Raw genomic sequence first — 11,097 nt, 5'->3', positions numbered from 1 at the left:
CAGATTTCCTGACGTTATGCTGACGGAGAGGACGGTGACACTGCTGGACAGTTGCTTGCCAGAGACTCTGACGGACTGATCAGATGCCCAATTAATTTACGAACTGATTGATTGATTTATGGCCATAGAGACGAAAGATCTGAATTTGGCATAGAGGATGCCATTTAGCCAGATTAGGTAAATATGCGAATCAAAATATTGAAAGCTTTATGGTTTTCTTATGCTTTATTTAGATAAACATTTAATTCATTTAAACTGTGTCGGGTTATTTTTGAAGTATATTGTTTAGAAGAATTAGGTGTCGCTTTTCCCAGCAACTAAGCTGATCCATGGCCTATAGTATGGGAGGAAATGCTAGGTAATAAAATATTGAGATCCTGGTGAGGTAGGGATGAATAGGTGAATTTGTTGTTACTCATCAGGTGATTGGTGTAATTTTCCTCCCATTTCCAGTGCATGGAATAGAGAAAGGAATTCCCCTCTCTCGAGGACCATTGATCTAAAAAATAGAATGAATGATTGGTGTTATGGGCCCCACCAGTGAATGAGTGAATGAATGTGGTTGTTGAAGAAGATCTGTGGTCTGTGACGTAGAAAGGGGATTTTTGGTATCAATTCTGGAAGCATCCAAAATTTGCGATCTGGCCTTAAGGAATCGCTAATTACCAAAAACTTCAAGTTGGTGGTAATTTGCGATTTCCCAGAAAAATTCAGGGGTGCAACAGAGTATCCTTTTGGCACACTTGAAATTGCATGCGCAATTTGCAAGTACATATTGGGTACTCGCAAATTGCGCATGCAATTCCAATTCATTTCTATGGGGCTCTTGGCCCATAAGAAATGAATGGGAAGCCATTCCTTATTTGCGAGTCGCAATTTGCGAGTCACATTATTTAAATTGCGAAACCTACATACATTGCATTTTGCGAGTCCTTAATAGCGAATCGGTAAAATTCGCTATTAAGGACTCGCAAAATACATTGATGATACATCTGCCCCTTAAAATCCCATTTAGACAGGCAGCTAGCCAGATATTACTAGTTCTGCGCAGAAGCGTCCATTCGGTTACGGCCACACGTCTGTCATTTAAAGCAAGCTTTAGGCCGGCAAGCAGGAAAGAAGATACCCCAAATCTCTCGTAAACGTCTCTTCTCTAAACTTAGCAGATGCACTGGCAGACTGGCACACTTCTGTCACGTGACACAATGTTTAGGCCGGAAGCGGGACATCCATGGCATTTTCAGGAGCGTCTCCTCTTTCTATGGATCTCCACTCACAGAAACGTCTCCACTCTATGGCCCGCTGCACTTCCGCACTCCAGTCACGTGACGCGCCTCGCGATTTCACTTGGGTAATGTAGTTCCGGCCCCAGAGGAGATACCTCTGTCGCCTATAGGCTGTTACGGGGCCCCGGGGAACCTAGGCTCTCAGCCTGACTGTGTACGGCCGCTTGGAACCCAGACTTGGTGGCGGCCTCCTAGACACAGGTAAGGTGAGCCTGGCCGCTTCAGAATGTTCTCTCCCGGACTGCAGTCGGCCCACGGGCCACACTTACGGGACATGAAGTCAGTCAGGTTAATCTACGGTGTACAGGATCCATGTACCCCTCCGTCAGCAACTCCTTCCTCGGGGCCTTCTGAATTGAGATTCCCGCCCCTCCCCTTAGAGGTTGGGACCTATGTCACTATGTTACGACCCTCTCTGTCCTAAACAGTGGGGGCTCTTGGCGGACCGTATACGCCATGCCCTCCCCGTGCCCTCAGGTTCACCCACGCACTATACTGCGCAGTTTAGTGGACAAGCACCCCCACCCTCGAGGAGAGTGCTTCACGTACTCTCGGGCTAAACTAGCAAGTGCGCGGCTTCTGCGTGAGGTATTGGCGCCAAGGATCAACAGCCAGAATGAGGCTTGCATCCGCATCGCATGAAGCACTAACCCCAGGGATGGATTTCCGCCTAATAACGGCCCCCTGGTCCCTGGCAACGCTTATTTCCAAGATTACATTTCTTTTAATTAAAATGCCACTAATTTCGAAAGATAATGACTGGCACATTGCATTTGACGCATTAGCTAGATTGCTCTTGTTCCTGCTTCCTTCCACCCCTAATATTTTGAATATTTATGTAAATGCAAGAAATCGCCGTATACCTGTCTAAATGTACCCTGCACTTAGTGGCATTTGTCCACTATGCAACCTTTGGTGCGGTCAGGTAACCCATGCCTGTCTGCTATTATTTTTGTTTACGGATCTAATATGGGTATTGGTACAACTTTATTATTGGAGTATACCTAGGTCAGATCCACTGCTCTTCATTGGAATGTTTCTATGGCCATACAGGAAGCACTCGTAGTAATATTGGTCCTTTTTTGTTGGGTTCTTTGGCTACGTAGCTACAGATGACCGGTGCTTATTTCCTTATATATAGTTATGGAAGACAAGTAATTATTTTTACATTTTTTATTATGGATTAAAGAGGGGCATCTTCACGGGTGATCCTAAAGTATATGGAGATGTTGTTCCAGGTCCTGGTTGCATAGCTAGAAAAGGCCTGTTGACTTGTTTTTTTTTCTAAATTTCTTAGTCTGCAGTCTGATGATGTCTTGGCTGGGGTGTGAGGAAAACCAAAGAGGTGGCTTTGTATATTGTGTAGCTGGTTTGGAAGGTGGTGTGGGCCGGCAATGGGAGCCACTGAAGTTCCTCATGATGGAGGTGATGTGATCATATTTTGTTGGGCTGTCTTCGAGACTTGGTACGGTGTGTAGGATGCCTTTAAGGGGTACCGGTGTGGAATGTAGGAGGTTCTGGAATCGTTACTACCATCCAGATGTGAGATGTATTTTGGCACTGTCAATCAATCAGGGGTTTATGAAGCGCGCTACTCACCCGTGAGGGTCTCAAGGCGCTGGGGGGGTGGGAGAGCAGCTCCGGATCAGTCGAAGAGCCAGGTCTTGAGTCACTTCCTGAAGGTGTGTAGAGTGGGGGAGCGTCTGAGGTTGACTGGGAGCTCGTTCCAGGTCTTTAGTGTGACATGGGAGAAAGCTCTTTCGCATGCTCTGGTTCTGCGGATGCGTGGGGTCTCAGCCAGGGCGAGGTCGGTGGAGCTGAGGTTCCTTTTGGGTACGTGGAAGGAGACTTTCGTTGAGGTGTTTGGGTCCGATGTTGTGGAGGGATTTGTAGGGGTGGGTGAGTAGTTTGAAGGTCACTCTCTTCTCGATGGGGAGCCAGTGGAGGTCTCGTAGGTGCTGGGTCATGTGCTCGTGTCGTGGGGTTCCGAGGACGAGTCTGGCTGCGGTGTTCTGGATGGTTTGGAGCTTGTGTAGCAGGGTTTTGTTGATTCCAGCGTAGTGGGTGTTTTGACATAGTCCAGTCTGCTGGTATTGTGTGCGTGGGTGACGGTCTTTCTGCATTCGGGGGGGATCCACTTGAAAGTCTTGCTGAGGATGTGGACGGAGTTGAAACGGGTGGAGGTGACGGCGTTGATCTTGTCGGTCAGGGAGAGGGAGAAGTCTAGGATGATGCAGAGTTTGCGGGCGTGGTCCGTCGGGGTGGGTGGGTTTCCGAGGGCAGGGTGCCACCAGGAGCTGTCCCACGCCGTAGGGGAGGGTCCGAGGACCTCTGTCTTCTCCGAGTTCATTCTTAGGCAGCTGTTGCTCATCCAAGCTGCAACATCTTTCATTCCTTCTTGGAAGCTGAGTCTGGTGTCTTCGGGGTTCCTTGTGAGCAAGAGAGAGGATACTATGCTGAGCCCATGCTGTCTGACGATGGCGGCGAGGGGGGCCATGTAGATGTTGAAAAGAGTGGAGCTGAGTGAGGATCCTTGGGGTACTCCGCTGTTGACCTCAGTAGGTTCGGAGAGAAAGGGGGGGGTCTGATCCTTTGGGTTCTGCCGGAGAGAAAGGAGCAGATCCAGTCGAGGGCGGTTCTCAGTATACAGGCATCGTGGAGTCTGGCTGCAAGAGTCCGATGTGAGACGGTGTCTATGAGAAGTTGGCCTGGTATATGCTGCCCACTAGTTCTAGTGGGCACCTTGCACCAGTCCAAACAACCCTTATTGATGATTAGGTTTAAGACAACCTTTATTGAAAGCTATCCTAGTGGTAGCTATGTAGAGCAGCCTTCAGGCTAAGTCTCGAAGGAATGTAAAGCAGCTTGGTTTACCAGATTATAACCATCTGAATGACCAAATCAAAGGAGAACCACATAAGGTATATATGTATTTATTTCTAAACACTCTCTACTAACCTCTTTATGAGATTAGAGAGCAAGGCACACAATAATACAGTTATTAAATGACAGTAAATAGCACAATATACAATGGGCCCCAGGGGGAGACCAAACCATATATTAAGAAAGTCGTATAAGAACCACGACTTGACACAGTGCCTAGAGCACGTACAATTGCTGGGACCCCAAGGAACCACCCAAGGCAGTGACACTGGGGACCCACGGGGGACGTGTGCAGTGTGAGAAAACAGCCGTGAGCCCCGTACAATTCTATGGGAAAGTCGAGGTTGGAGTTTAAGGACACTTAGGAGAGAACTTTGAGCAAACCCTTTCAGACTTAGAGGGTTCTAGGGCCAGCACCCACGGGAGCACCGTAGTACTCGTGTTACCTCACCCAGGGAAGCCGGGTGCATAGGTGTCAAATGATGTCAGGAATCGTCGTTGTTTTCAATGGTGATGTGCTGTAAAGTGCTGCTGCCGTGGAAAGGAGAAGGGTCCAGTGTTATCCAAGTCTGGATGGAAGATGTGAAGAACCCGAAAGCAGAGGGGACAGAGTCTGGGTCACTTACCAGTGACCAGGGGCGCGATAGATGAATGCCCACCGATGTCGGGTGTTTCAGGTGCAAAGAGGTGAAGCTTGACTCCACTGCCACAGGGATCAGGAGGCGTCAACGACGACCACAGTCGAGCTGTCCCACGAAGGATGGGGGGTCAGTTTCCGGATTGGAGACCATCAAGCCTTGGCAACGGCAACCCGCGCGGTGAGAGTAAAAAGGCTTCGGTGTGGACCAGCAAGGTCCTGTGGATTCTCCAAGCGATGCAGAGTCAGGGCACGTCTGGAGCAACCAGGTAAGCCCGTTGAAAGTTAAAGTTCCTTTCTCAGGGACCCACAAGTTGACAGACAAGGGATCACGAAGGGACCTCAAGAGGAATCACTCAATACCAGCCCACGGGTCACCCGAGGAGTGTAGGCCAGTAATCTTCGGTGGAATCACTGCTCGGGGTCTGGACTACAAGTAGCCCAAAGCACAGCCTCAGGGATCGCTAAAAAGTATATGCTGCTGCAAATGGTCACAGTGTCCAGGGGTTCGGGTTGCACAGTCCCCACGAGGGCTTTGGATCTCAGGTTTGCTGAGAGCACAGATCGGCCTCAGGGAAGCTTGGAAACCCACCTCCTGCGTTGCAAAAACTTCGAAGTCCTTCAGGAGCTGCGTAGTTGCCAACCGAACCGTTGCGTCTTTGGTGCCTGCCTTGCAGGTGTGTAACTCCTTTACTTCAAGGGAGATTCTTCGGTCATCCAACGTCGTGTAGATTGTAGAAGTTATGAGATTCTGTAGCAGAGTTTTGTCCAGGTAAATCTAAAGTCTAAAGTCCTGTAGTCAGGGGTTCCCACTTTATACCCAAGGAAGGGGTGGGACAAACTCTGGAGACCCACCTATGGGAGGGTCAGGACAGAGGGGTGGCTACACCCATGTCCTTTGACCAGTTTCGGTGCTGTCATATTTCTCCCTCTAGTAGGGTGGAATCGTGCCTCGCACACCAATTACTGGTGTGGAGGTATGATTCCAAGGTGTTTGACACCAAACACAACATGTTTCCATGCAGCCATTCCAAAGTTAGCATTTACCGCGAGGTTATAATGCACTTAAGAGTATATGGTCTGGCTGCATCACAAACAACCCCGGAATAAAGGTTCCGAAGGCTGCAGAGGGGCTCTGCTCATGCATGGGCACCCTCTTACATAAAACTCAGCACCCTGACTTCAGGATTGATAAGGCCTGCCATAGGTGTGAATGATAGGTTTATATGTGCAGTGATGTGGAGAGATATAGGGTACCTATATCTCAGTAAGGGGTGCATACACCACCTTACACAGGTTGCTGTAGCAGACCTGTTGTGTCATTTTAAATGGCTTCCCAGGAGTGGCACAATACATGCTGCAGCCCATGGTAGGCCTCTGGGGTACCTATGCCCTGGGTACATAGTATACCATATACTAGGGACTCATAAAGGTACCCCAGAATCCAATCTAGAGTGTACCTAAAGTACATGCAATCAATTTAGAGAGGAAGCAGCTAGGCTGGGGCCCTGGATAGCAGGGTCCCAGCCAGACAAAGTCGTAAAACAGTGAAACATCCGCAAAAGAGGGGGGGTGGGTAACTATAAGAAGCAGATCCTACTCTCCTACAGTGTCGATGGCCGCGGCGAGATCTTGTAGAATGAGGGCCGCAGTGTGGCCCTGGTCGAGTAGCATGCGGATGTTGTCGGTGGAGACAAGGAGGGCGGTCTCGGTGCTGTGGTTGCTGCGAAATCCGGACTGGGAGGGATCAAGGGTGACGCTCTTTTCGATGAAGGTGGTCAGTTGGGTGTTGATGAATCTCTCGGTGACTTTGGCTGCGAAGGGAAGGCGAGAGATGGGCCAGTAGTTTTTCTGGTCTGTCGGTTCGGCCAATGGTTTCTTGAGGAGGGGTTTGATCTCTGCCAGCTTCCAGTCGTCCGGGAAAATGCTGGACTCGAGGGAGGCGTTGATAGTCCAGCATAGTTCGGGTGCAGTGGCGGTGGTGGTAATTGTGCGGTGGGCAGGGGCCCGAGGGGGCTCCTGAGTGGGTGTTCTTCATGGTCGTGGTGGTGTCTTCAGTGGTCGTAAGTTTCCAGGTGGTGATGGTCGGCTGGTTGTCGGTGGTGGGGAGGGGTGTAGTGTCCGGAGTCTGTTAGCTGAAGTTGTCGTAGAGGGCCTTGATTTTCAGGTGGCAGTAGGAGCTGAGATTGTTGCAGAGGTTCCGGGATGGCGTGACATCCATTACTTCGCTGGGGGGTTTGGTGAACCGCTTGCTGGCTCTTATGCGCTGGTGGTATTCATTCATGGCGTTTCTGTAGTTGTTCTGGTGTTCGGAGGTTTTCCTGTTCCCCCAGAGTTTCTCGAGGCGCCTGCATGAGCGCCTGGTTCTTGGAGGTTTGTAATGAACCTGGCGGCCTTCAGGGGGCGTTATTTGACAGGGTGGCTGAGGGGTGCGGGCTTGTCGGCTCAGCTGGCGATCCAGCAGTGTAGTTCTTTGGCTGTGGAGTTGGCGTCGGTAGTGGTGGAGGGGGGGTCGTGGAGGAGGGTGGTGTTGAGGTGTTCCTCTGTGATCTTGCTCTAGTTCCTCTGTGGCGAGCGAGGGGCTGTTTAAGTGTGGTGGTGAAGGTGAAGTGTACGCAGTGGTGGTCTGTCCAGAGGGGCTGCGTGGTGTGGCTGAAGTGGATGTTTGTGCCTCCTGCAAAGATAGGGTCCAGGGTGTGTCCGGCTCTGTGGGTGGGGGTGGTGTAGAGCTGCTTCAGTCCAAGGTTGGCGAGGTTGTCAGCTCTTGTGCGCGATGGCGAGTCCTCCTTCTGTGCGGCGGGGGCAGTGCTTTCTTTGGATCTTGTATCTGTAGGGAATGGCGGTGGTGATGTCGGAGGTGGAGTTGGTCCATGTTTCTGTGAAGAAGGTGACATCAGGCGAGAGGGTGTCGAGCAGGTCCCAGATCTCCATGGCGTGTCTGTGGAGGGAGCGTACGTTGAGGAGGATGCACATAAGGGCTTCGGTGGTGCGGGCGTCCGTTGTGGGTACTGAGGTCGTGGGAGGGTTGTTGATGGTGAAGGATAGTCGGCAGTGTCGGCAGGAGAGCTCGCTGTGGGTAGGGTCCGGCGATGATCTCTGGCAGTGGTTGTTTCTCCCAGGATTGTGTGCGAGGAGGCAGGCGGCGGTGTTGTGGTGGGCGGTCGTAGATCCAGGGTCCTTGGCGCTGGTCGCAGATAGACTTTGGCGTGCCAGCAGCACTCCCCCACTGCGGGAGAGCGCAGCGACCGCCATTAAGTAGGGGAGGGGGGCGGGACGAGAAGTAGGGAGGCGGGAGTGGGGGCTGTGTCGGGGGGAGGGGCCGCAGGGGCAGCACGACGGGAAACCAGCGGAGAGAAAAATACTAATAAAATAAACTGCAGGAGCGGTGAGCAAAAGGAAAATAAATTAACTTCAGGAAGAAGGCACCTAGCGGGGCAACGGGAAGTGAGGCAAGGATAATAAATTACCTTAGGAGGGCACCAGACAGGCGGAGAAGGGAGCACCTCAGAGCGGGAATTGGACTGCAGGCGCAAACCCTGTACAATAGGAGGACTCGGCACAGTGAGAGGCGGCGGTGACGCGGAGCTGCTGGGGAGAGTGCTAACCTAGACCGGAGGTTAAGGTCTCACTGTGTTCATTGAGGGCGAGTTTGGTGTCCTGGGTGAATCCAAGTGACTTGGCATTCAGTGAAATTCAGATTTCAGGGCTGTGAAGGTTGATGTCACTGAGCCAGGTTTTACTTGTTAGTTTTTCTTGCTAAAGAATTATGCCTTGGTTGGGTTGAGTTTTAGGTAGGAGCTGAACATCCTAGTTTGGATTTTGTGTAGGCAATGCTTAAGTCGTTAGATGTCTGTGACAGAGGAGACTTTCAAGTAGAGTTGGGTATCGTCAGCATATTGCTGAATCTTGATCGCCTCCAAGGACTACGTACTACTCGGAGACCTGAATTTCACCACGACAACCTCAGCAACCCCAACTTCACTGCCTTCCTAGACAACCTCGCTAACATCAGACTGAAGCTGCTCGTCACCACCCCCACCCACAAGGCGGGACACACCCTCAACCCCCATCTTCGCAGGAGGAAACAACATCCTCTTCAGCCACACTACGTAACTCCTCTGGACGGACCACCACTGCGTATACTTCGCTTTCTCAAAACCCACCGCACACAAAGCTACACCACGCCCCCGTGCAGGAACTGGAGCAAAATCACTGAAATCACTGAAGAGCACCTCAACTCTACCCTCAACCACAGTCCCCCACCCACCACGACCAACGTCAACTGTGCAGCCAAAGAACTCCACAGATGGATCACCAACTGCGCAGACAAGCTCGCTCGCTCCGGGTCTCTGACAGACAGTGCCCTTACAAAAGCCACCTGGTTTACTACTGACCTCCGAGAATCCAGACGCACCTGCAGACGTCCCCAGAAAGAATGGAGAAACAGCAAAACCCCAGAAGCACCAACCAGCTACAAGAATGCCATGACAGAGCACCACCAATGCATCAGATCCACTAAAAGAAACTTCATCCAGGACAAGATCCTTGCATCCAACGCATCCAGAACGCCTCCGCCCGACTCATCCTGGACATCCCCCCGACGCAGCCACATCTCCGGCCACCTGAGGGACCTGCACTGGCTCCCCGTCAACAAGAGGATCACGTTCAGGCTCCTCACCCACGCACACAAGTCTCTCCACGACCTGGGCCCCAAGTACCTCAACGACCGCCTGACCTTCTACACGCCCACCCGCCAGCTACGGTCTACTAGCCTAGCCCTCGCCGCCGTACCACGCATCCGAAGAGCCACCGCCGGAGGCAGATCCTTCTCCTACCTGGCGGCCAAGACATGGAACTCCCTCCCCATCCACCTTCGGCTGGCCCAGGACCACCTCGCCTTCAGGAGACAACTCAAGACCTGGCTGTTCAAGCAGTAGCGGACCCCTTCCCCCAAGCGCCTTGAGACCCTTCCGGGTGAGTAGCGCGCTATACAAGTGGTATGATTGATTGATTGATTGCCAACTCCAGCAACTTGAAGGAGCTCTTCAGCATCATACAGGAATTCACCAAACCCCCCAGCGAAGCCTCAGATTCACGCCCTCCCAGGACCTCTGCAACAAACTCTGCTCCTACTTCCATCTCAAGATCAAGTCCCTGTACAACAACTTCAGCGAACAGATACTTAACACCAAAGCCACACCTTCCTCCAGCAACGCCAGCCATCCTACTATCTCCATGTGGACCCCGGTCACTACAGAAGACACCGCCATGATCATGAAGAGCATTCACTCTGGAGCCCCCAAGGACCCGTGCCCGCCGCACATCTTCCACAGAGTCGCTGCTGCCATAGCACCTGCACTACGACGCACCATCAGCTCCACCTTCGAAACCGGCACATTCCCAGACGACTGGAAATGCGCAGAAGTCAAGCCTCTCCTCAAGACGCCCTCCGCAGACACGACGGACCTCAAAAACTACAGACCCATATCTCTCCTCCCCTTCGCAGCCAAAGTCACTTAGATAGTCAACATCCAGCTCACGAACTTCATCGAAGCTAACTCCATCCTCTACTCCCCCCAATCACGATTCCACAGCACCAAGACTGCCCTCCTAGGCGCCACAGACGTCTTCCGCACTCTCCTCGACCAGGGCCACATGGCAGCTCTCATCCTACTAGACCTCTCTGCAGCTTTCAACACTGTCTCCCACCTCACACTCACCGCCAGACTCCATGACACCGGCATACAGGGAACCACCCTCGACTGGATCCACTTTTCCCCCACTGGCCGAACCCAAACAATCAAACTCCCTACCTTCTTCTTCGAACCCACAGAGATCAGCTGCAGAGTACCCCAAGGATCATCGCTCAGCCCCTCGCGCTTCAACATCTACATGGCCCCCCCTCGTCGCCATCGTCCGACAGCATGGACTCAACATAGTATCCTACTACAACGCCACGCAGCTCATTCTCTCCCTCACAAAGGAACCCAACACCACCAGACTCGGCTTGCAGGAAGGAATGAAAGACTACGCATCTAGGATGAGCAGCAGCTGCTTGAAGCTCAACTCTGAGAAGACAAAAGTCCTCGTAAACGGACCCACCCCCTCCACATGGGACAACACCTGGTGGCCCAATGCCCTCGGCAATCCCCTACACCCACGGACCACGCCCGCAACCTCTGCGTAATACTCGACTCCTCCCTCACCATGACCCGACAGATCTCCGTGTGCTTCAGCACCCTCCGCGTCTTCCGCAAGACCGTCAAATGGATCCCTCCCGAATCCAGAAAG

General features: G+C 52.1%; 1 protein-coding gene across 2 annotated transcripts in view; it reads left to right on the top strand.

The window, feature by feature from the left end:
* Positions 1 to 1,329: 1,329 nt before the first annotated feature.
* The window catches only part of LOC146813794 (cap-specific mRNA (nucleoside-2'-O-)-methyltransferase 1-like), a 664,820-nt gene continuing 655,052 nt past the window's right edge, over positions 1,330 to 11,097 (top strand). The window contains exon 1 of one of the 2 annotated variants that reach the window (XM_085610257.1): positions 1,330 to 1,351. The gene's annotated coding sequence lies outside the window, so the exon portion shown is untranslated. Of the gene's footprint in view, positions 1,488 to 11,097 lie in introns of both variants that reach the window. The other variant, XM_085610256.1, reaches the window with a different exon arrangement.

This window comes from Triturus cristatus, chromosome 6 (assembly GCF_964204655.1).
Source record: "Triturus cristatus chromosome 6, aTriCri1.1, whole genome shotgun sequence".
In the NCBI taxonomy this organism is placed as follows: domain Eukaryota; kingdom Metazoa; phylum Chordata; class Amphibia; order Caudata; family Salamandridae; genus Triturus; species Triturus cristatus.
This window is presented reverse-complemented; position numbering and strand designations above follow the sequence as displayed.